Here is a 26,227-nt window from a genome sequence, read left to right on the forward strand (position 1 = left end):
TCTATTTCTGGGTTCTCTACTCAGTTCAACCAATTTATATATCTTTACTTCCACAAGTACTGCACAATCTTGATAGCTGTAACTGTAAGATAAATCTCGAAACCAAAGAGACAGATTCCTCACACTTCATTTTTTTTTTCAAAATTGTTTTAGCTTTTTTAGTTCTTTGCCTTTCCATACGAATTTTAGAATAATCTTGTTTATATAAGAACTCTTTCTAGAATTTTGATAGTTAAACTTATATATTACTTTGGGGAGAATTGATATCTTTATTATATTGAGTCTTCTAATCCATGAACACTATGTTTCTACATTATTTTTTTTATCTTTTTTTTTGGTTTCTTTTATCATCACTGTGTAGTTTTCAGTATACAAGTCCTGTATATGTTTTCCTAGATTTACTCCTAACTATTTAACTTTCAGAACTCATTGTAAGTGGCATTGTATTTTTTTATGTTGGTGCTGTATGGTCATTACTTATATATAGAAGTACAATGATTCTTGTGTGTTTATTTTTGTATCTTGCTGAACTCAACAGTTTTAGGAATTTTTCAAAGATACACTGAGATTTTCTAATAGATAATCATGTCATCTATAAATAAAGACAGTTTTGCTTCTTCCTTTCCTATGTATATACCATTTATTTCCTTTTTTGCCTTATTGCACTGGCTGGAACTTCCAGTACTATGTTAAATAAGAGTAATGAGAGTAACGTCCTTGTCTTGTTCCCAGTCTTAGAAGGAAAATGTTTAGTCTATGACTATTAAATAAAGTATTAACTGTAGGTATCTTATAGATGCTCTTTATCAAGTTTAGGAAGTTCTGTCATTCTGAACACTTAATAATGAATGGGTGTTAAATTTTGTCAAATGCTGTTTTTTCTTGTATCAGTTGATATGATCATATGGTTTAGCCTGTTGAATTTTGAATATTTATCCAGCCTTGCATCCCTGTAATAAACCCCATTTGGTCATGGTGTATAATTCTTTTTGTAATTGCTGAATTGTATTTGCTAATCTTTTGTTACAAATTTTTGCATCTATACTAATAAAAAAATTTGTAGTTTCCATCCTTCCTCCCTACCTAAAACATGCAAAGCATACATGGGAATGATGGAGGCCAAATTCAGGTTTACATCTAGGTGGTTTACATCTAGGTAGTAGTTTTCTTCTAGGCAAGAAAGAGGAGGAATTAGGTGAGCAAAAGTTCTCCAAAAGGCTTAAATTTTAATGTTCTATTTCTTAAGAAAAAAATTAAGCAAATATAGAAGTATATTAAATTTGACAAAACTAGATAGTGGCTGTATAGGTGCTCAATGTCATTATCCTTTTTATTTATTTGTATGCTTGAAATATTTGATAGTTTTTTTTAAAGAAAAAAAAGAACAAAAAAATTTTTTGCTAATGGATCCGTATTATACACATATAGCTTATTTTAGGAATAGAAATCTCAAAAGAAAGAGGGGTTATAAAAATTATCAAACACCACTGTGAAAGAAAGTGACACAGTCAGTGTATGTCAGATTCATCTGTTTGTACCCATGTAGCTGGCTAATAAATGTTCACTTTAAACTTCTATATTTGAGGTACTGGGTACCTATGGAGCCCACAGGCTGAACCTCACATGACAGCCATTCTCTTCTGCTGTTTATCTCTCTTTATCTATGTTCCAATGTCTTTCTCCTCCCTCTCCCCTAGATATGATCCTCTTCTAATGTTTTGTCCTGACATCTGTTGATGAGAAGCAGGAAACATTTCTTTATTTCAATTGATCTCTTTTCTGAGTCAAAGGGCACATACACGAGAGACTTAAACGAAGTCTCTATGCCTATAAAAATCCTCAAAGAGGTTTTTTCAAAAAGTGGGAGGTAACATTTTCATGATCCTTTACAGAAGCCAGTTCTCTTTCCCCTTTTATCTCTAGCCTTCCTCACACAGAAAGCTCTCTTTGTTGAAGTTCACTACCAGGACAGGTATGTGTGTCAAGTGTTTATTAACTATTGACATAGCTACTAATTTGATAATATTTAAGTCTTAAACATACACACAAAAAATTCTTTGTTAATTCCTATAAGAAAGGATCAGAGTCATTTATCATAATACGTTACATAGAATCTGATTCTATGAGGATTCTACCTGACTCATCTTAAAAATTGAAGGATTTTGTTAATATATGTCACAGTTTTCCAAGCCAGCACACTAAGGTAATAGGACAAATTTTCAGTCAACAATCATATTTAGTTAAGCCCTATAGATTCTGTTATCACCAATAGACAAATTTTTATTATTTATGTTAGGTGGTGATAAGTACTATAGAGAAAAAAATTAATCAATGTAAAGGAGATAGAAAGTGTCAAAGGCGGGGAGTGATTCCTCTTTTATAAGGGTGATCAGGGACAATACCTGAAATAAGTAAGAGAGGGAGGCTTGTGACTGGGGAAATAATATTTCAGCTAGAGGGAGCAGCAGTTACAGGGCTCTGCAAGTGAGAATCAGGACTGACAAGGAGACCAGTGGAAGCTGGAATAGAGGGGAGATGAAGAACAGTAGGACATGAGGTCAGAGGGGTTGGGGTGGAGAGTGGTCAGATCAAGTAGGGCACAGTAAGTCAAGGTAAGGACTTTGGCTTTGGCTTTGAATGAAATAGGAAAGAAGCCGCTGTAGGATTTTGATCAAAGGAGGGACCTGATGTTATTTACATTGTAAAAGAATCACTATGGCTGTGGAGAAGAGAAGATGCCTGTTAGCAATTCTCCCTTTAGAATTTGGGGAATTTTAATGAAATAATAATAGTTAATATTTACATACTAATAAATATTAACTATACTATATTTTTCAAATATTCATTTATTTAATCTTTACAACAACATTACAAAATAGGGTCATAATTATCTCCCATTTTACTAATGAGGAAAGTGAAACACAAAGTGGTTAGGTAAATCACTCGAGGCCACATAGCCACTAAGTGACAGAGGTTGGACTACAACCTAGGCAGTCTGACTTCATTGCTTCCACTCCTAATTGACAAGAATGCCATACTGTCTCTTGTACTTCAGGGTGGTATTATGAGAAATGTGTGGGTGTGTATGCCTTAAAAATATTAAGATCCACCAAGAATACAAAATCAATGAGGCAATGGAAAGAACAGTATTGTAATAGAAATGAATTCTTTATGTAGTTTTAGGATTGAACTTGTGGTAGATCATTGACTTGAGGGGAAAAGTGACTTGTAAAAGATAAGTGTAGTGTGTGAAGAGAATTTTATATTGAAGGAAGAATATTTCTGTAAATGTTTAATTAAAAGTCTATCTTAAAGAGTAGGAAGATATTACAATCTAAGTGGCAATATTTAGGCTGGGTGAGGATTGATTGCTGCTAGATAAAGTTCAATTGAATAAGATCAGCAAGTATCATAAAAAACTAAAGAACTAAAAGTTTTTTGTCATCCTATAGACGGCTGATCCTCTTGACATTCCATAATATGTTCTGAAAGTACTCACTTCAATAATTCTTCGCCTACTTGCTTTATTGAGCTGGGTTTCAAGATCAGTTCCATTTGAAAGGAAAATGTTTCTAGCATGGTTTAAGACACCTTTTTCTTGTTCGGTATTTAAACTGAGTCATCTAATTTGAGACTATTGTGTCACATTTTCCACCTTTCATTCTCCTCAAGAGGCAGGAGTCAGGAGAAACACCAGTGATGAACATTAGTGGCAGAGTGTGTGGTTACAAGAATCAATAAACCACAGGATGCTTCAGATTCTGAAACAGTAAAAGAAAAGGTGAGGCTGCTGTGTAGAGCCCACAGAAAGAAGGACCGTCTAAAGCTGGTACTCAGAATGCAGGGACCTACCCCATCGTTAAAGCTTCCCCATCTCATTATAACTCCTTCTTTTACATAGATACCCTGAGAGAATTCATTAGTTTGACTGTATTTGAATATTTCACAGAATTCATGTTTTACAAAATAACAATGCAGTTTAGTAAAGAAATAGACACATACAATATTGCATATAAATTATAATTGCTACAGTGTTAGACATGCAGCTTCAAGAATCTCCAGGCTCAGGTTTTAAGACCTTAAACCAGTTCATTCTAATCTCTCCAGTCTCTTGTCATTGACATAAAGCATCACAACCTCAAAAAAACTATGACTTATATTTTGAATTTTTATTAATATTCTTTCTTGCCCTTGGCCTGATTTTTTAAGTTCATTTTAATTTCCTCCATATTTAATTGCATAACCCAGACTGATAAACTTTATTGCCATCTCTTTAATTGATCCTTCCATTAAGTAGATATAGGCTGTACTCTGAATACTACATTAGCCAAACAAAAGAGAAAACTAGGAAAACCCTGACAATGCTACCAGTTTTAACCTGTCCCTTGTCTTCATTTCCTCAATTCCAGCTTTTACGCACTTAAATAAAGTGGTGTTATCTTAGAGACTTCATAACAGAAGTATGCTTTTAGAAATATATTTTATAAACAGAGGACTTTTTCATTGTTTCAGGAATGAGACACAGAAAATATGGCAGGAGACAGGAGACAGTAAGAATGAAGATGAACTAACTAGTTTAAAAAGACAGTCTTCAGGATTGAAGAGAAGTGGGACACTGATGAGGGCAAAATGAAGGAGGTCTTTCAAATGAAAACAGGAAGTGTAGCTGTTCCTTATATACATTTAAAATGAGCATGACTATGCAAAGCCAACATTTACCGAGCACTTCCCACTTGCCAACAGTACTTCATTTGTCTCAACTTATTTTATCCTCACAGCGACTATGTGAAGTCATTACCATGATTTCTCCCATTTTACAGATGAGTGAGGCACAGAGAATGTAAGTAACTTTACCAAGATTATATACCTTGTGAGTGATAGTGACAGGTTTCAAACTCAGAGTAACACCACAGCCTGTTCCCTTAGCCACTAAACTAAGTCAGCTCTAAGATAGCAATCCTGTACTTCAGTGTTATGTAGCAAATTTTAAAGTATTTAATGCACAAGTCTTAATTGTTGTGTATCAGAGATGAGGATAGTTTAACGGTAGAGATATGCCAACATACAGGACCCAGCAAGCATATAATAGAAACATTCTGAGTCAGGAACCATGGTATAGTATCATATCTGATTGGGGAGTTTCATTTCACATATTCAAGCATTTTCCTAATCTTTATACTTATTTTGCAATGATGTAAACTATAGAAGCAATTTCCTAAATTTTTTTTTTTTTAAGTTGAAGGGGAGAATCCCACATAACGTGGAAAGGTGTACACAGATGAAATAGGAAATAACAACTATGGAGGTATCTACTATGAAGAAAATATGAGAATGAACTCATCAAATATTATCTAATTTACATCAAAATTTAAATGTTACTGATGGTTGTGTTTGTTGGTGGGTCTACAGTGGTTTTGTACCTTCTTTCTTTTTTCCAGTTTTCCTTTCATTAACTTGTCCTATTAGAAGCCATTTTTTTAAAGCTTCAATTTAAATGAAATTTAATTTAAGGTGATTCCTTAATTGATTTATAATTTTTTTAAGGGGTTGATTTAGCTTACTGCATTGTAAACTCATGGAGGGCAGAGAATATATCTTCTACTTCTTGTAACTTCTCACAGTGTCTATTCTTGCAAATAGTTGCACCCTAATATGGAATCATTGACAAAAAACAAAAATGAAAAACCTTACTGTGGACTCTAAATTCACCAGAGAAAGAAATAAAATTTAGAAGAATCATCAAAAGCTTGTGTAGTAGAAGCAAGAGCCGGGGACTAGCAAGTCATGGAACAAAGGGAACTTAGAGCAGTGTAAGAAAAATGCCTAAGCATCAGCGCTCCCTATGCCACATTATAAAAGCACAGCAGCTTCAATTTTCCAAAATAAAATTTCCAATTTGCCAGAAGTAGGTCTTGGAATTTCTACCAGAGACTTTAAAAAATATAAGGAAGGTAATACCAAAACCAAACAAAGTTACTTACTACAAGAAAAGAAAATTACAGACTGATCTTTCTAATGAACATAAATATAAAAATCCTAAACAAAATACTAGGAGATTGAGTCCAGCAATATATAGAAATTATTATTAGCTATGACCAAGTAGAGTTTATTTGAGGAATGCATTGGTGGTTTAACATCTCAAAGTCAATGAAATTCACCATATTAACAGAAAAAAAAAAGGAGAGAATCTCACATTGATCTCTGTAGTTTTTTTTTAAGTCTTTAATAAACTGTAATACTCTTTCTTACTAATAACTAGGAATAGACAGGAACTTCCTTAACCTAATTAAGAGGATTACAAAAATCCACAGCAGAATTCAAAACAAGACAAAGATAACCACTATCATCACCTCTATTCAACATTGTACTAGAGGTCCTGGCTACACAATAAAAATAAGAAACCAAAATCAAAAACATTAAGCACTGGAAAGAAAGACATAAAGTTGTCATTATTCACAAATGACATTAGGGTACATGAAAAATTCAAATGAATTTATAATCTTCATGTCTTTGGGATAGACCATATTTCTTAGACAGTACATGGAATGCTAACTACAAATTAAAAGTGAATTCATTAAACTACATCAATATTAAGAGCTGTTCACCAAAAGACACCCTTAAAAAGGAGTAAAAAGGCATACCACATCCTAGAAGATATTTACAAAAGATGACCTGACAGAAGGTTTGTATCCATAATATAGAAATAACTCCTGCAAATCAGTAAGAAAATGTCCAATAACCCAGTAGGAAAATAGACAAGAGACTTAAAATGGATGCTTCACAAAAGAGAATACTTAAAATAGCAATAAAAAAGGAGGAAGTGCTCTCAACCCTATTGGACATAAAGTAAATGCATGTTAAAACAGCAAGAATAGCTAAAATACCAAAAATTGGCAAGAAAAAGAAAAATTGGAATTCTCATGCACTGCTGGTGGGAGTGTACCTCGGTAAAAAGCACTGTGGGAAAATGAGCAGCAACTATAAAACTGAACATTTGCATACTCTGTATTTAGCAGTTCCATTCCTAGGTATGTATATGCCATCAAAGACATGTTCTAAAATGTTTATAACATGTATTTATAATAGCCCAATAACCAGACACAGCACAGATGTCCTTTAAGAGTAGAATGGGTAAATATATTGTAGTGTAGTCACATAATGGAACGCTTTACAGCAGAGTTCAGCAAAACCTTTTCTTTAAAGAGCCAGATAGTAAATATTCTGGACTTTGTGCACTGTAAGAGTTTCTACCCCAGCTACTCAACTCTGTCATCGCAGCATGAAAGCAGCCACAGACAATAAACAGAAAAGCATGGCTGTCTTAAAAAAAAAAACTTTATTTATGGACACTGAAAATTCATATCATTTTCACATGACATGATTATTGTCTCTTGATTTTTTAAAACCATTTGAAAATACAAAAATTTTCTTTTAATTCATAGACCATACAAAACCAGGCATCAGGCCAGATTTGGCCCACTGACCATAGTTTGCTGACCCCTGCTCTACAGAAATAAGAATGAATGAACTAACTACATACAGCAATACGAATTAATCCCACATAATTCTGAGTGAAAAATTTAGACACTGAATAGTACATACTGGATAATTCCATTTATATAAATTCAAAAGTAGGTAGAATTAATCTGTGACATTAGAAGTCAAGATAGAGACCACCCTTGGGGTAGTTGGTACTGACTGTTCAAGAAGGGCTTCTGGGTCACTATAAAACATTCTGCTTCTTCTGGATACTGGTTACACAAGAGTGTACAGTTTTGATTTATGTACTTCTCAGTATGTATGTTACTTGAATAAAAACTTTATTAAAATGGGAGGCTATTAGTTATGTGGAATCGGAGAAGGGGAAGAAAGGGCTATATGTAACAGTAGTCTTCTACAGGGGGAAAAGAAGGATGACAGAAAAGGCACAGCAATCAGTGTTTTTTGGAAAGGATCACTGGAAAAGTTTTAAATAATTACATCAATGACAAACAAAGTTCCAAACAAAAGAGGACCTGTGAAGATGAAGATGATATTATTATAAAATGGCCGTATTTTTAAACTCTTCTTCAAACAGTCTTTTCTCTATTTCTTACAGAAAATGATACAGATGGACTTTATTGCTAAGGAAATTCCCAAAAAGAAAAAAATCAGAGGATCATTTGACATTTCATTAAACCTCTAGCCTTTTCAAGCACCTCTGAATATGGACTGATTTGTTCCCTTCTGGTATCTTTGGGTCCTGGTAGTACTATAGTTATAACTAGGTCATAATAAGTCCCAACCATGAAGCCTTGAGAAAATAACAGCCTTTTCATTTTACGCTGTAGACCTGACATGTCATTTTTTATACCCAAGGAATAAAAAGCATTTTATGCAAAAAGAAATACTATATATTTAAACGTGTCGAGATGTAGGTTCCCAAGAGTTGATTCCATTGTTTCAGTGGTATCTGTGGGAGATTTAAGGACTTGTTTGGGGTTTGCTGCAGCACCCTAGAGGCAGCTTTAGCAGCTGGATTCCATGAAATTTTAAAATAAAAATTTTAAACTAAGAACGTATAGAGGGTAAAACAAACTGTTACATAATTAGAAAGCAATAAAAGAATTTTTATTTTTCACCTATTTGTTACTGAGCTTTGGAATAAGATAAATGTGATTCTTTTAAGGCTATAATACTAACTGAACACCCTATAGCTCCTTGGAGTATTTGCATAATGTAACATTAACTTGTTTTCCATTGCTTTTACAATTCACCTTCTTTGCAATGTTACTGAGAATTTTTTTTACCAAATTCATTTAAAACCTGCTTGAATTGGCATCTTCATGTACAGACCAACACATACAAACTATTCCAGCCTGATTTCTAGGATTTTTTATAGTTTAAAAAAAAACAAGCAACCAACTCTGCTGTTTACCTGGTATTATTTATGGGTTTTCATAAAAAAGGGGGGTGTAAAGAAAAAAATACACTACTCTCTGGCCTCTCTACCTTCTCCTTCTCTATTTCCCCTCTCCACAGAGGAGTTTAATTTTAAATGATAAATGTGGAGCGTCGAGAAAATCCAATTTGGTGAGGAGTTTTAAAAATCCCATAATAAACGCAGAGTGAAATGTATGATTTAATGCAGGGCGCCAATGGCTGCTATTATGGGCTATTAGCAAATCGGGGCTGAGAGTGAATCTTTATCACTTGGTGAATGCGGGTTGGTCCTGCCTTTCCCTCTGCTATTGATTTGTAGCCGCTTGTCATAATGACACCGGGAAGCAATGAATGGAAGATGTGCTTTTGATAGGATTCAGGGGGGTCTTTGAAGGGGGAGAGAAAATTCAGCAAGTTTTCTATCTCTTCTGCCTGATTAGATTTTTTTTTTCTTCTTTTAAGAGCTTTCACATTCCAATAAAAATGCTAAATCAGCTCTGTACCAGAATTGTTAGGGTGTAAATAGCTAGTCACATTTAAAGGAGGAAAAGATATAGAAATGCCAACCACACTATGCAATGTTAGATGAATTTGACTTTATAGAAATGGACTTGTGCACATGCGTGCATGCGTATGTGTGTGTGTGTGTGTGTGTGTGAATGCATGAAGAACAGTGTGGAGGAGTGTCAAGGCAAAATTCTATAAGTGTACTTACTATATAAAGATACACCTATATTTTTGTACATATGTGATGGTTTGCATCCAGTATGTGATAGAAGGTGGTCCAACTTTATATGAATGTACATTTTATGAAAAGGATACATTCTCTGTGGGTATGTCCTTAATTCCGTAAAAAGAAAGAGGTATACTTGTGCTGATGATTAAGAAAATTAAACCTCCTAAATCTAACTGGTCATAGCAGGGCTTTACTCAAAACTTTCAGCACAGAAAAAGCATACTGTTTGAGAACAAAGGCACTCATAGGTGTGATCCAATAGGGGGAAAAATGATTTCTCTGTAGAAACCTACATAAAATTTTCTTTAGAATGAGTTAGCTATGGTTATGTGGAAATGGGTGGTTAGAGCCTCAGTATATTTCATCTTACGCTTTTAAGAGAAAACAACTGCTTTCCTTCCAGGTTCTTTTATTCCAAGATAATGTAAGGCATTAGAGTGTCTGCCTTTGCATGCAGAAGTGCATGTGTACAGTCAGTATGATATTAAAGTAATGGATATGTCAAACGTGAGCATGGAGAGAGGAGTGCATTCAATGAACATATTAGACCATTTTGTTTGTAATATCATGTGATAAAACCCACCTTTCCACCTGTTTTATTTCTCAAGCAAGTCTAGATGAGACTTTCAGTAGGGAGAGCACAAATATTCCTCCTACAGTAAGTAGAATACCTGTTAGGTACTTATTAAATGCTTGTGGTTATAACATATCCCTTTAACTTTCTAATTGAAGAAGAATAAAAAACATTAAAATACACCATTGCTCATAAGCAGAAATCAGGTATAGAAAATATATACCACTGGGATTCGTAAAGACAAACACCATTTGTCTATTGAAATATACCATGAAAAAACTAGATGGGCCTGATTTATAAAATTTAATGTCAGGGAACCAAAAAGCAGTTTTGAAAAAATCAAAACTATTAATATAAATGTATTTCTCACATCTATGAAGTAAAAAGGTTTGTGTCCTACTCTAGGCATTAATTTCACTTAAACTGTGTGTGTATGTGTTTGGTTTAAAAACCGTAATAAGTGATATAGCTGTTTATAGAGATGTAGACCAAGAACAGACAATTTACCTGCAGTTAGAACCTTATGCTACACAGACTACTTCCTGGTAGCCATACCACCTATCTGAAAGAACCTTATGAGAGCTTGTACTTTTTCAAACTCTGAGAACAATACCCTTTAAGGGAGAATGTTTCACAGGCTATTTAACCAGCTCTCAGAGTTCATACACTCCCATCCCCCATTCAAGGATTATGCCTAAAGTGTGATAAATTAGAATATTGCCATTTATTATGTATCATTTATTAAAAACTAATTAGGGGCAGAAATAAGCACTTCTCCATTTTTTTCAGTAGGGGTATTATTTTATCATATATAGTAAGTGATTATTGTTTGGTCTATATATGGCTATTCCATACTACAATGAATTACCTGTATTAAAGTAATGTACCATATGTTCACATAGCCTTTGTTCTGTTGTAAAAGCATAATTAGTCATTTCAAGAGTACAATGAGGTAGTCGTTTCCATATTTTTATATGTTAAGTGATTTCTACTGTTTCTAATAGAGTTGGAAATAGAAGTATGAAACATTTTTATTTTTCTTACACTAAGGTTATATAAAATATAAATTTAATATATCTCATTCCATAAATTGGAATAAATATATATTTCATAACTTGGAAATTTTTCTGGAAATACTATTATTTGCAAGGAAATCTATGAAAAATTACAATAAAATTAATTGTTGGTTTATTATGTCCAGTGGTTATTTCCTCTTTCAAAGTGACAGGGTGAACATTTTCCTACAATTGAACATTTTACCTGTTTGTGGCCTGTAAGTAGGAGATATAACTGTCAACAGTATTTTGATTGAAATTAACTTGAATAAATACATTATATGATATAGCTTGTTTACAAAGCACTTTCACATATGTTAAGTGTTAGCATATTGTTATGGTTGCTTTTCTTATAGTTGTACAACATAGAGATAAGTGGCAAAAGAAAATAGCCAAGTATTTTACACATATAAATAGAATGAGGGAAGGGAAAAACTCAAGACAAGAATAAATCATTGTTTTGTGTAAATAGGAGACTAAAAATAAGGCAAATAAGATAAAGGGGAATTAGAAATTCCCGGACATAAAAATATTAGCAAATAACAGGGAATAAAAAAACAGTGCATTGAAAAAACTACGAAGATAAATTGAAATGAAGATGTTAAGCAGAATTTAACCTAATGTTTTATACATCATCTTCTTAAGCTTTTGTGGGGTTGCAAAAGAGTAAGATCTTTTCCAAAAGTCTTCACAGCACAGTAAAATTTCTATAAGCTCTGTACATTATCACACTAATCCTCCCATTATCAACATTCCTGTGTGGTTTCTGGTAAGAGTTACTGCCCCTGTTTGATGGAGAAGCTGAATCACAGTGGACATCATTGACTTTGTCAAGGTCAATCGTGAGTCAGGGACAGAAATAGAACCCAGAGTTTTTTACTCCAAGTGTCATGGCCCTTTTTCACCCCTTTCTCTGTCTACTGTTGTTGCTGATTTGCTAGAATCCCTGTTCTATTTGGGCACCATTAAGGATTTAGATAATGTAAGTACTTCAAGGCCATGTTTCAAAAATATTCCATCGCTAAACATTGTCCCATTCTAGAAACATTAGAATATGTTGCCTTTATTTGTACCTCTTTTATTTTTGGATTGGTATTATTTAAACATATTATTTAATCACTTTTTCATGCATTGGCCACATTTAACCTTATTTAATGTGCATAATGCAGAATAACATGACTTTCCACTCAAAAAACAAACTAAACAAAAAAAATGGAATAAAACCACTAGATTCATGAATTCTAATTCTTCCCTTAGTATTCCTAGTTTCCTTGTTCATGAGAACACAATTTCAGAGATCTTGTATTTATCCACGTTCTGGGCCTAGTGTCTGATTTAATTATTTAGCAGAATGATGGCAGCCATACATAAACATGTGTGTATATACACATACATACCACACACATACACACACACACATACATTCATTAACATGCTTCTTAGTCCTTTTTGAGTATTTAGCTCTTTCTAATCTTATGCTCTGGCTTTAATTCACTGTTCATACGCTCTTTTAAAAGGGAAAAAGTTATGCCCAAATAAAGTGGTAGTTTATGGAGTTACTAGTCTATGGTTCAGATTCCTTGGTGTGTGTTAGACAATGAAAACACTGCTTTACTTCACTTCTTTACATTTCTCTGTGCTGGTGTCAAAACTGTTTAAAGGAATATAGTACCATTATTTAATGCTGCCTTAACTTTGGGAATAGCTCATGTTTTCTTTTTCCTGGAATTTAAAGATGCACTCACCTTGGAGTCAGGTAATTTTTTCTATGTTCTCTCTTTTGGATTTTGAGTAAGCATGAACAAAATTTTAGTATATATCACCAGAGATAAAAAATGCAACACAAATAAGTTTTTTAAAATTTTTGTTAGGATACCACCAGCCTAAGTAGATAGGTTTCCAGAGTTTGAGAGGTCAAAGGAAGTAATTACTGTCACTGCTGAATTTTTTTCTGAGAAAGAAACTCATGTCTTTCTAGGTAGTATGAAGTACACTAAAATTTCTACAAATAATTTTCTTTAAAAACTAGCATTTTAACAAAATGCATGTTATTTTTATAATATGTATCATTTCATAAATGTTTTATTTTAAATAACTCTTCTCTTAAATATATTGTGATAGTCTTAGCTGGAATTACAAACCAGAAAATTGTTATAAAGCACTGTTTATCTTTCCCTCTTCTCTAAAGCTACAAAGAAAACCTAAGGTCCAGCATATCCAGAACAATTCATGAAAAAGAAATTGATGGGAGCACATTTCGTTTGCAAGCCAGCACTAGAGGGCGCTCTTCAGCAGGTTGCAAGATAAGGTCTTGGTATCAGAACCTGGCTTGGTTACAGAGGTTTGAGGACAGAGATGGGGGAAAGGCGTCACTTAACCTTTTACAAGATCTTTCCAAAAGACTAGAAAATCTCAATCAACACCAACAGTACCATACTATGTCTCTTAAAACACATTGTGAGAATTTCCCATTAAGCATGCATTTCTTAGAAATTAATCATCTCAGTTATGTCCAAGTGTTTCTCCTTACTGCATGAATGCAAGGTGACATTTACCATTATATTTTGTTTAAAATTAAGTATTGTAAGGTTGTTCCCCTTTGAATTTTGAATACAAAATAAAATTTACTTCATTTCTGAAAGAAGGAAATGTATCTTTTTCTCCTCTTAAAAAAGCTGAAGTAAAACCTAAAGTAATGTTTTTTTAATCCTCTCAGATAAACCTTTTTTCTGTCTTTTCCTCCACTACAGATGAAAACCTTTTCCTTTTTTCCCTTTGGAATTTGTTTTGAAGCATACTGTTTTACTCCCCATTCTTATTATTAAATCCTACTCCAAAAAAAGGGACATGGTCTCTAAATCATATCTTTTCTGTTATAATCCCTTGTTTTTTCCTCTCTCTTTACTTTCTCGTACTTTTTCATTTTCCCTTTCTTAATATACTATGCTATAAGGCTGCAGGAATCAAAGTAGTCTGTCCAGAGGTTATTAACTCAGTTTTTCTAACAAGAATTCTGAATCTGTGTAAACAATTGGCATTTAAGTATCTACTTATAGTAGAGATAAAGTTGACAGATCACCAGTGTTGATGTTTATAGTTGAGAGGCAGCAAAGCATAGCAATTAAGAGACTGGTCTTTGGAGTTAGATCAACTTGAGTTCCTACTGGCTATATGAGTGTAAGCAAATTATTTAACATCTATAAGCCTTAGTTTCCCAATCTATAGAAATGGGAATCATGGTAATTCTTTAAGTCAGCACTGAGGGCTAAAGGAGAATATATATATATATATATTTTTTTTACACACACACAGACACACATATATATATTTAAAAATATATATATGCATACTTATATATAAAATATATTTTTCATGTATATATACATCAATCACACAACACTAAGTATTTGTAATTAGTTATCATCATTTGGATTTACCTGTGATCTCTAATTATTAATATTACCCTAGTTTAATTTTTATGCCAAGCCTTTTATTATAGTCTTAAAATTATTTACTTTATTTTTGTTAACTTTTGAGCAATAACAAAACAGTGTGAAACTGGAGATAGGATTGCACTGACTCTTGAATGACCTTTGGGAATAAAAACGAGGGCCAGGCCCAGAACCAGGGTGGTGATAGCCAGGTGGCCTATTTAATGAAATTTAAGGAGTTACTCCCTCAGAGACACCAACCCTGCAGTTGCATGACCCTGAGACTGAGTGCCTCCCTCGGTTTTGGACTCTTGATATTTCTCTTGCCTCCAATTTTGGCCCTGATAAAAAGCTATTTTCACTTTGGCTTTTGCCATAAGTTCATGGAATGAGTGCTTTTCAGAAAAGATAATTTGCTTATGGCAAATTTCAGTCTGTATGAAGGGTCTGGGCATAGAAAAGTTTAAAAACCTTATCCAAAAACCTCCAATTTGTAGACTGACTTGAAGACTCAGTGTGTCTTTTTCATTCAGATGGTTAACTCATAATAATAAAATGCCTTAAGCATCTTGCATACTAAATATGATGTAATAACTTTTAATTTTTGTCAGGCATATTATGACCTAAAAATCCAACTTTAGCCATTAAATCTTTGGGGAATTAAATTTATCTTTGACACAGCATGTTTTAGGGCATTCTAGTAAGGTTACCAATCATCCTTATTGCACACAAGTCATTTCAGTTGCAAATGATTCAAGTAAAATAAGGATCACCAAGTTATGTCCAGAAGCTAAAAGAACGTGCAGGTTTAGAGTGTACGTGGCTGCATTACAACTTGGTAACATGACCATGCTAGTGTTTGTTTTGGTCATCACTGAGAGATATACCTCTATAAGGGAAGAAAGATTATCTTTTTTGTTCTCATACCAGACTAGATATTTATATCTGATCAGAAAACCAGCATTTCTACTCTTAGAGACAGTGTGTGCTCCACATTTTACTCAGTTCCAAAGCATTACTCATGCTAACAGTGGAAAAACTTATTCTGTTCATTATTTACATTTTGAAATGTAACTCATTTAAGCTCATGTATTTGCCTAATTTCACCCCATTCCCATACTTTCTGGGAACCTCAGTATTTCAACAATTGGAAATAGAAGTACATGTGTGAAAAAGACTATAAACATACAACAAGATTTCTTGATTAGATGATAATACCCAAGGCTATCTACTTAGAAGCCTTTCCTAAATCGTCTTGATTCTTATCACTCAGTTAGCTTTCCATCTTTTTTTGCTATGATCTTTGTTGAGTCTAGCAAACAGAGTTAGATTTTCATATAGTCCAAGAAAACTAAGTTTACTGACATTGATGACTTTTTAGGAAGTGTTCCTTCTGTGAGTCAAAACTGAAATTAGTTCTTAAACAGATTTACTCTTAGATGACATATCGCTGAAGATTATATTTTTCATAGTTATATAATATGAAGCCATTTAAGGTAACTGAGCAGGAGTTTAATTTCTATGTCATTTGGACAGATCAGTAAGCTCATTTGATATTCCTGAAATCTTTGTTCTTCTGATAGTTTGCATCAGAGTAAACCAGTCATCATTTGTTCTACATTATTTCTATAAATATGCAGTGTTTACTCTCTACACAATAAGCCTTCAAAAGATGCTGACTTCTACAGTTGCTACTGTTTCTGACAGAAAGGTTTAGTATGAGATACACTGAGAAAACAGTCTAATAAAAAGGCTAGGAGATCAGCCCTAGGTTTGAACTCTGGCTCCTGAATAAGTTAAATTATTTCTCAAAGTTTTGGCTTCTTCATATGTAACATGAGAATAGTAGTACCTATCCCCAAAAAGTGGTTATGATAATCAGTTAAAATAATACATTAAATGGTTATTATTATTTAACATCAGAAGGCTTATGAGAATTTGGTATAGTAAATGTCTTCTTCTTCCAAAATATGTTTTTGAGTTTTAAAATAAGGTTTTTAAATTTTTAAATAAGGAGAATATTCTCTCTTCTGGGAGTGCTCATCCATACCTAGGCTTCCTTTATCTGCCTTTATTAATTTTCTGTTTTTATTTCTGCCTTTAATCCCTAAATTTCTAGCTCTAATCCAGATTTCTGTTCTACTTGACATTGCTAAACATAGCCCAAAATCCACATGTCCAGAACTCTATTCATGATTTTCAAACCCACCCCTTAAAAAATGAAAACAAAAATCTGTTCTTTCGTCTTTAATTCCTGACCTTGTAATAATTTCACTATCCCTCAAAAACATAAGAATGACTTTCTGTACCTCCCTCCTCATGTCCAGTTGATCAAGTTCTGTTAATTTTACTTTACAAATACCTTTTAAATTCAGCCACTTCTGTCCAAATCTACTATTACCACCACCCTAAACCTGGCCGTTGCAGGAGCCTCCTGTTTTTCCTATGTCCACTCTTACTTCTGACAATCACTTCTCCATATCACAACTGAGATGATTCTTTTAAAAAACACAAATATGATTATTTCTCTGTTGTTCGTGAAACTCGTCAGAGGCTTCCCACTTATTCCTAATGAAGACTGGACATCTCTAACCTGTCACTCCAAACCAAGCATGATCTGAACTTTACCCAGCTCCCCAACTTCATCATATCATATTCTTTCCTTTACTTTCTGTTTCAATCACATACATATTAGATACATCTTTACAAAAATCTTTCCTTCTGTTTAGAATCTAGATCCTTTCCTTTCCATCTCCCCTATCTGTAGCTAATTCCTACTGATCCTTCAGATCCCAGTTTAGTACTGAATTCCTCAAGGAAATCTTCCTGTTCTCTCATTCCTTCCCCACCAAACTGAATCAGTTCTCTCTCTTCAATGCTTTCACAGGTGTCTATAATCTTCTTTGTGCCACATACACAATTTTTGACAATATGTAATTATTTGATTAAAGCCTATAAACTATGGGAGTGGAATCTATGCCTAGTTTTGCTCTCAGTTGAATCACCTGTACCTACAAAGCTGGCTAGCGCATAATAAATATATTCACATGAGAAAGAGAAAATAATCTCACCTGATGAATAACAATATTCTAGATTTTTAGATATTAAGAAACCCAAGAAACATTTGATTATATATATGTGTTTTATGGGTTGGGAAGCAACATCCTGAGATGTACCTTTCTCTGATAGAAATTTTATCTTGGAAAAAGCTTTGAGTAGATCATAGTGTTAGAAATGAAAGGTAGGGCCAATTTTCAAGCATGCAGCTACAACCTATCAACCAGTTGTGTTTTCATAATTTCTATGCAGTGAGCCATTAGGAGTCATTGTAGTTACTCTGTGTCTTGTATGGCTTCCACAGCTAGGAATTTAACTTATTTATTATCTATTCTTCAGTTGCCCAATTCCTCCCTTGTATCCCTAAATAAATTTAAAAAAATAAGAATATGTCTCCCTTCTGGTCTTTCCTTTATCCCCATTTACAATAGAATCTCTCTATGTTGAGCTATGACATAAAAGATGATAGGAATAAGATGCAGGCTGAAGTTTGAGAGGGGCTGTTCTATATGATAAAACAGAAAGAAAAGTCAGAAGACAAGTATCTTCAAGGAGAAGGTATCACTAAGTACTTTAATGACTTACAAGACAATGTGGAAAGCCAAAAAGACTTTGCTCCATCCTAACAATGAGTAAAATTCAGATTATCTACAAAATCATATCTGTCTTAAACCCATTGGAGAGTTGAGTTTCTGAGGCAGTCAGGTAGACTGAATTCCAAAGAGTAACAAGCTTCTCCAAAGAAATGAGAAACACAAGTTATTTTAACTTTGTCATAATGAAGAAAGAGGACATGGCCTCCATTAGAGTATATAAAAATAAAACTAAAATTTTACCAAGTTCTTAAAAGCCTAGTATGGGTAGGTGTGACATTTTAGAATCTCTGAGAGTCCTAGATACACAGGATGCCTGTACTCACTTGCAAGCTATTTTCCAGAGACTTCTATTACATGCTCATGAGAAACCTTAGGGGGCAGATCAGTAGATGGGAGAGAGTTCTCTGGGTCACACTTAGACATGAAATCCTGCTTACTTCCTGGACACTTTCTGCATACAAAGCAAAAGTCTTAAAGCCTCTGGGGTAGGACAAGAAACTCTCCCCTGGGATTCAGGCAAAGGTTCACTGCTTCTGGAGAAGGGATGAGCACCCCTTGTAGGATAGAAGCTATCATTATGGAGGAGTTGAGTTAGTTTAACCAGTAGTTGAGGATAAATATACTTTTTTACGTGTGTCTACACACAATGTCCAGGATTCAATAACAAGCTACAAGACACAAACGCAAGGGAAAACAACTTCAAAAAGGAAAGCTTGTTAACCAAACTAGACTTAAAAATGATACAGATGTTGGAAAATTTATACAAGGACTCCAAAATAACTATGACTAATAAACTTAAGGATCTAATGGGAAGGATGGATAACATTCATGAATATGTGGCCAATTTCAGGAGAGATGAAAACTATAAAAACTGTCATCATCAGAATAAGAAACCATGCTGCATAATCTCCCATCTAAACTTGAATACTGTTTTTCAACTCTGCTTCTAAGATTCAATGCTATCACCTGAAGCATTATGAAAACATCATACATTAGCTTTTGCTTTTTTAATTTTATACAATGTAGATTATAATTGGAGATACTGCTATCATTCAGTGATACTGCTATTTCCAGCCCCAAACATGGTGTAGTTTCTATTTGATAGACTATCTACTTCTTTGGGAGTCTGTATCCCTGAACCACTGTAACAAGCAGCTCCTATTATGTTTATTTAAGTAAGTGGTTTCTATCTCATTTTAATTATTAGCTATAATTAATTGTATTTATAATAGAGTAATAATAGCTAATACTTATTGAGCACCTCTGTATTGTAAGTGCTTTTTTATTCTTCTATATCCTTGCTGACTTTGAATCTATTTGTTCTATCTATACATTCAGATAAGAGTGTGAAAATCATCAATTTGTACTTGTAGATTTGTCTGTTTTTCCTTTTAGGCCTATCAGTTTTCCCATCTAGTATTTTGAAGATCTGTTATTAGGTACATATGTATTTAGGACTTGTATGTCTTATTGGAATTTTCCCTTTTATCTTTATGAAGTTCCTCTCTTCATCTCTGATAATATTCTTTATACTGATATCATTTTGTCTGATAATTAATATAGACACGTCAGTTTTCTCATGATTTGTATATGAATGTTATATATTTTTCCATCCTCTTACTTTTAACCTATGTCTTTATATTTAAGTTAGGTTTATTGTAGACAGCATATAGTTAGGTTTTGCTTTTTACTCATTCTGACAATCTCTGATTTTTAATTGTTTAACCATTTATATTCAATTTTACATTACATTCAATTTAATTTATATTATCAATAGAGGTAGTTTAAGTCAAATTATCTTGTAGTTTGTTTTCTGTTTCTCATCTGGTTTTTTTCTCTTTTTTCCTGCCTTGTTCTGTATTACTTGACTATTTAATGTTCTCTGTTGTCTCATTAGCCAAACCTGTGTGTTTAATTTCTTTTTAGTGATTGCTTTAGAGTTACAATACAAATTTAAGCTCCTTACAATTTATTGTAAAACAATAGCTTGTCACTTCCTGTGTAATAGAACTATATTACAATGATATACTTCTATTTCCTCTTACTAACCTTTGTGCTACTGTTATCAAACATTTTACTTCTACATAGTCCCAAACCGCACAATATAATGATACCATTTTTGCTTTAAATTAGGGATCAGCAAGCACTTACTAGAAAGTTTCAGATAGTGTAATTTTGTTTTGGTGAACCATATAGTTTCAACTACTCAACCCAAAACATAAACGAATGAACTTGGCTGTTTACCAGTGAAACTTTATTTTTCAAACCAGGGACAAGTTTGGCTATAGGGCTATAGTTTGATGACCATTGCTCTAAATAGTCAGTTATTTTCTGAAGAGGTAAAAAGGAAGAAAAAAATTTTATATTCATCTATGTTCTAAACTATCTTTTGTATTCTCCATTTTTTCCCCCATTTTTCCATGTTTCCACATGCTATCATTTTTCTTGAAGAACTCACTTAAAATTTTTTTTTTAATTTGTGTCTTCTGTGGATGGAATTCCTTAGCTTTAGTTTATCTGCGAATATCTTTATTTCACTTTCATATTTATGGATTATATTTGCTGGTATATAGTATTATAAATGTATTACAGAGTCTCCCCACATTAAAGTATTAAAGTATTCAGTTTTTATGGCTTCACTGATTGTGAAGACAAATCAGGAATTGTTACTATCTTTGTTTGGCTTGTCTGTAATGGATCTTCTTTATCTTCTAGCTAATTTTAAGATTTTCTTAACATTTTCAATAACTCAATTATGTTTTTGCCTTGGTATGCCTTTTTTGGGGGTTATCTTGGTTAGATTTATTGAGCATGAATCTGTGGTTTTCCACTTTTCGTCAACTATGTAGAATTTTCAGCCAGTATTCCAACAGACATTTTTATGACCCTCTCCCTTTTCCAGGGATTCTAATTGTATATGTGTTAAGTCATCATTACTGCCCTACATGTCAATGAGCTCTTTTCATTTTTTCTCATTTCTTTTTTCTCTTTGTGCTTTAATTTGGATAGTTTCTACTGTTCTGTCTTCAGTCACTGCTTTTAAGCCCATCTCGTGAATTTTTCATTTTGAATATTGTATTTTTCAACTCTAGGATTTCCATTTGGTTCTTTTTTATATCTTCCATCTCTCTCCTCATTATGTTCATGTTTTTCCTTTAAGTCTTTGCACACATTAATAATAGCTGTTTTAAAGTTCATATATTGCCATTATCTCTGTTGTTTCTAGGTCTTCTTACTGATTTTTCTCCAAATGTTGTCACATTTTCCTGTTGCTTTGCATTTCTATTGTGGGTGTAGTGGGGGGGTGGTTAAATTGGATGAATATTATGCTACTGAGTCTGGATTTCATTGCCTTCTGTTAAAGTGTGTTGAGTATGTTTTTTCAGACAGCTAAATTACTTATAGATGTTCTTGAGGCTTGTTTTTAAGCGCTGTTTTGGTTAGCCTAAAGTAACCTTTACTCAAGAGTTAAGTTTAGGCCTACCACTAGCTAAGGCATGGTCCTTCTGAAGGCTTTACCGAATGGTCAATAAGTCTTTCCCCACACACACTAGCTGATCAGAATTTGGATATCTTCCAATCTTGTGTGAGCTCTGAGAATTGCTGAGTTTACAGTTTTCCTGGTTGTTCTTTTCCTTGTCCTGTGGAGTTTAACGATATACATTTGCAGCTTAATATTTGGCCAAAGACTGTAGCGGGGGAAGGTGTGGGCCAGAGTCCCCTAGAAGTCTCCAAAATCTTTCAGCCATCTGTAAATGTAAAGCTACTTTATAATAATACCAGGGCCCATGAATTCAAAACTACTTTTGTAATTAATCTAAGATGTTCTTTGCCTTTCTACTTTCAGTGGATTTTCCAGGGTCCACATGACATGTAATATTACAGTATATTGAACTCAGAAACAGATAGGAAAATCCAAATGTCTTCTCTTAAGCCAGAAAATAACGGGAATTTAAAAAAAAAAAGTAAAACAAATATTTTAAATAAATATTTTATGTAAACCTATTCTTTTTTATTTTCATAAAATATAGTTTTCATTTAAAAATGTTACATATGGCTTTTATATTTAAAGGAATTGATAAATATTGCAAGTATTTTTAGAAATTTACATTTTAATTTCTAGTAAACCAAATATTGATAGAAAGGTAGTTTTTTAAATCCTTTATGTCAGGTGCTAGTTCTCTCTTAATTTTACAAATTTGATATATTTAAAAATAAGTGGTCACACATGCACATGAACAGGCACACAAAAGTTTCATTATGCCATCCTCCACAGCAGTTAATTACATGCTGGTGCTCACTTTACACATAGGCCATTTTGGCTGATATACTCAACCCATGGAATAAATTGTTCATTGTTTGCAAACCTTGCCTGAAGATCTGTATCTTTCTCTGAGGATTAACTCTATAAAACACAGCTTGTCCCTTCTTACCATGTGTACATGGGAATTATCTGCCTTAAAGCTATAGCTTTCTCTGAGACCATATTGAGAATGAGACAGCCTTTCTGTTTCAGTGTACAGACAGAAACCTGACATTGGTAGTCCTTCTTCAGGAACAATAGCTTTATCCTGAGACCTCATTTTTCCTAGGGACAAATAAGCAAGTACAGCCCTGACTTAAAGGGCAAAATCAAGAAAACAATAGAAAAAAAACAACAAAAAAAAACTATGTTCTTTGGTTGTCTGTGAACATTTGGCTTATCTAGTTGTTAACAGTTGGCTTTGAGAGCTCATAACAGTGCCCAGAATTAAAGTTCTAGTTTGTGCTTTTTATTTCCACAGAACTGAATTTATTTTTGTCAGATTGAGTTGAAAACCATAAGACACAAGAAATTGGTTCTCAAACCTACTAATTTACTATATCTTCATTAACACATCTTTAATAATATCTCTTTATTCCCTAGGTCCAAGATGGTAAAAGAGCTGGTTTTCAAGCCTATTAGTCATCTTGGGTTTATTTTTTGAGATTACACACAAATTAATATTAGTTGTCCAAGTAATTTGGAAGTGTGGAGTTGCACAAACTGAGTCCTAATAAATTCCTTCAGAAAGAACAGTACCAAATAGTGACAACTTGTAGCTATTTTCTGGAAGAATTTATTTTTTATATATAATATTATTGGTAGAGATCTTAAAGATTATGGTTTATTACTGTTGGAGTCTCAGAAAGTAGCAGCCTCCTAATTTTTTACCTTGATTTTTTTTAAAAAGCTGTTAGATTTTGCCTTGTTAAATTTTGCATTGATTAGATGGACTTAACCATACTTACTTTCCCCCACTGAAAATTAAAGAAGACTACAAATAACACCTATAACAGCACACAGTTACCATACTGAAAATATTCTAAGTTTCTGTCTCATCCTAACGAAAGGATTGAGGAGTGCTCTGTGGCTCTCTATTATCAATCAAGAAAACATCCTACATTCCCTTTAATAACATATCATGAATCTAACATCCAATTATTTATTTAGATTATTTTAAAAACTATTTATTTTTTTGTTGAAGTAACAATTTCTGAAACTACTTTTTTCTGTCAAGTAATCCACAGTTTCATTTCATCACGGGTGTTTTAGGTTAATCGTTTCCAAGCTTCAAGAGAGTCCCCTAATTCTAGGATTTGATAAATTAGTTTTCATCCTGTCTAGAACCTTCATTAGTCTCAGCATTCCAGACCAAAGCATCCTAATCATTTCAAGTTTGTCTCTCCATTCCCTAAGCCCATGCACTTAGTGACCTTTAAAGTTGTATCTTTAAGGTCCCAGATCTACACATAGAATGCCAAGCATGAGTACACCATAGTTTCATGTAAGAAGCCACTTTGTGGCTTCATTCTCATATAGAATGCCTTTTCCATAGTGCCAGCATTTTATTTTTAATTACAGTTTTGGCTGTTGGGATGCACTGAGCCAAACTCTTCAGGGAACACTTAGTAACCACTTAAGGAGAAAAACACTCATTAATATAATGGATCCATTCTTTTGGCCTCTAAGATTCAATCATCTTAGTTGGTTAATGTTTCTTTCAGTTTTGTTTCTGACATTCATTTTTTGTCTCCTTAGCCTGTGGATTTGGTTCTGACAGGAATTAACTTTGAGTTTTTACTTGATTGAACCAACTGAGCTAATTTTCTAGATAAGATATTTAAATAGCATTATAACTATATATACACTCATTCATACCTAATAAACACAAAGCAAATAGAATTCCTTGATACCTCCCACCTTAGCAAAACTGTGGAAGGGAAAATTTTAGGGAATGGTAGCTTTTGCTGTTTTGTTGATTTGCCTTAGTATCTGGTATGTTTATTTCTACTTGAAAGATAAATTATTCCCAACCATTAACCAAGCATTACTGTTGTTAGTTATGTTCAGTTATGTTCAGTTATATAGCAACTAAGTGTTCACTTTACCCTCTATATCACTCACTTTTATTATACTGGCAGTGCTGAGCTTGGAGATACAAATAACTATTTTTCTGTATTATTGAGAATTGGGGAAATAAGGGAACTTATACAACAAAAATAGTTATTTTTTATCATAAAGAAGCCTCTGCATCATGCTCTACAAAGAAATCATCCAATGTAATCAAATGAATTTTCTCTGTGTAATATGGTTTCATAGAAATTCAGGAATTGCTATACTTTAAAAAATAATGGTGAGGTTATGGACAGGGGCATCAGTGGTTCCATTTTTATAAACAAACTACCTAGCACTTTAGCTTCCATATAGGCACAAAGGATTTGATCCATAATTTTATTTGACTCACAATGTGTCTGCTATCCAATTTGCAGACAGCAAGTGGAACTTCAAGCTCAATTATGTAGAAACCAAATGACTGTTTAAATTTGAAGGCAGAGAATAGAAAGGAATAGAATTCTAAATTAGTATTTCCAGAACATATAAGTGCTTATGACTTTCCCAAAGTCAAAAAGAGATGACTTCCTCTAGCATTTAAAATTATGAACACCTTTAGGTCTCGACCAGTCATTTTCATAAAAGATGAAAAATAATTCATCCTCCCAGCTAGTTAGTGCATGAAAGAATGCCATATCATCAATTTATCCAAGAAATGTCCAACCTTTCATTAATAGCATCCTATTACCTCAAACTCTAGAATGACTTTGGATAGGCAGATTATATTACTTCTCCCAGTGAATATATAGACTAAAGTTTTATCAACTTAACGTTTTTTTCTCTCTTCACAAAACCATTGTCCAAACTGGATTGAAATGTAATTTCATGAGTGAAGGAACTCACAATTTCTAACTAAGGAATTATTCTATGGACAGAAAGAGCTCTGAATTTGATTTTTAAAAAGGATTGAGAAAACAAGGTAATGTTATGGAAAGAGTATTGATCTAGGAGATAGGAGGTCCAAGTTTTAATACTGATTATTATTAACTGGCTGTTGTGAATTTGGATGAATCACTTAACCACTTTGTCTCACTTGCCTCCCTCCTCTCAAAACCAAGGGGACTAGATTAGGTGATCTGATCTCTAACGTATGTGATTCTGTAAGGGAGGGAAAGATATCTCTTTGAAATTCTATAGCTTTATTTATCTAGTAAGAAGAAAATGAGGTGAATTCTATGGTTATCTAGATCTAATATCTATTAATTTGAAATTGAATATCCATAAAGCCCTTGTCCTGGAGTTCTGTGTGCTTTGCCACTCTTTCCCCTATATTAGATGGTGGTGGAAAGATCAAAGCAGAAGTATACATTTTGTCTACTGAAGGCCTTTAGCAAATACAATAGCTTGAGTAGGTGTGACATTACTGGCTACTGTGTCCTATTTTGCTAGTCTGGAAATTCATAGCTAATTTAGGGATTTTATAAAGCATTTGCACTCTCTA

The sequence above is a fragment of the Manis pentadactyla genome, chromosome 15 (genome assembly GCF_030020395.1).
Source record: "Manis pentadactyla isolate mManPen7 chromosome 15, mManPen7.hap1, whole genome shotgun sequence".
NCBI classification, from domain to species: domain Eukaryota; kingdom Metazoa; phylum Chordata; class Mammalia; order Pholidota; family Manidae; genus Manis; species Manis pentadactyla.